Here is a 1,295-nt window from a genome sequence, read left to right as displayed (position 1 = left end):
GAAACAAAAATTAAGTTTTTACAAAAACTAGGAACATAAAAAACTTTCTCCAAATGTAATTTAAAACCACTACTTAAAACTAAGACGCACGTTTCAATGACCTCTACATGCAAGCTCATGCTACTCCCTGAGTATATGCACTGCTCACTTCCCACTGTCTTCCTTAGGCTTTTCATACCCTGCAAGATATTAGAAACATGGATTGTAGAACTAGAGTCAATCCACCATGTATTATGATTCACATTAATTATATTAGATTTATAACAAACGAAAGTAAATGGTGTACCTTTCTTCTCAAACCAACTTTAAAATTTGGGACTGTCTTTCTTTATGTGTCCTTTCTTTTTACAGAAGAAACACTTTGACTCTTTTTTAATTGGTGGTTGAATCGGAATCTTTCCTTTATTGGTCCCTACAAACTTCTTCCTATCCTTTCCAAAAGCAGAAGTAGTCAAATTTACCTTTTCACCCTCTTCCATTACTAATTTGTCCTCTTCTTGAACACACATGGTCATCAGTTCATTAATAGACCAGTTATCCTTCTGTGTGTTGTAGGAGATTTTAAAAGGTGCATATTGTTGAGGTAGGGTGCACAAAATGAAATGTACCAGGAAGGATTTAGACATGGTAACTTCCAGGGTTTTCAACTGAGCCACTATGTCCCTTAAGTGCATGATATGGTCACACATACCTCTTGTTCCAGTAAGCTTAATGGAAGAGAATTGCATAATGAGTGTGGTAGCATGCGACTTCTCAGAGGTCGTAAACTGTCCATCAATAGCTTTTAACAGATCTCTAACCTTATCATGTTGGTTAACTGAACCACGGATACTAGTGGATATGTTGGTTTTATGAACATAACGGAGAGACGATTAGATCTCTCCCACCTTTCATAAAGGTCAACAACATCAAGTTCGCTAGTTTCAGTAATAACCGATGGCTCATCCTTCCTTATACCATAGTCAATATTCATCCATCCCAAATGAAGGAGAATTTTTTTCTTCCAAACCTTATAATTATCACCTTTCAATATGGGAAGATCATAAAAAATATTCATAGATTGTGAAACTACAAACAAACACACATGCTCATTAAGCAGATTTGAGATTAAACAAATGTCATGTTTTGTCAATGCAAATCATGTCTCAATATATGAATCTAGTGACACAAAACTTGTATGTGAGCTAAAGTTCTATTCAATTAGATTCATCATGCAACTTTGTGATAAAACTATTAAATCATGTTCTTTTCCTTAATTCCTTTGGGTAAATTAAGTAATATAATCTAATATTTTA

General features: G+C 34.3%; 1 long non-coding RNA gene across 1 annotated transcript; it reads right to left on the bottom strand.

The window, feature by feature from the left end:
• LOC121174277 (uncharacterized) lies at nt 1-712 on the bottom strand. The gene is made up of 2 exons (XR_005890251.1): nt 287-712; nt 1-179 (listed from the first exon to the last, which is right to left on the bottom strand). It is a non-coding gene; the product is annotated as an uncharacterized lncRNA (long non-coding RNA).
• Between the last annotated feature and the right edge of the window lie 583 nt (nt 713-1,295).

This window comes from Glycine max, chromosome 20 (genome assembly GCF_000004515.6).
Source record: "Glycine max cultivar Williams 82 chromosome 20, Glycine_max_v4.0, whole genome shotgun sequence".
NCBI lineage: Eukaryota > Viridiplantae > Streptophyta > Magnoliopsida > Fabales > Fabaceae > Glycine > Glycine max.
The sequence above is the reverse complement of the archived record's forward strand: the minus strand, read 5'-3'. Positions and strand labels throughout refer to the sequence as shown.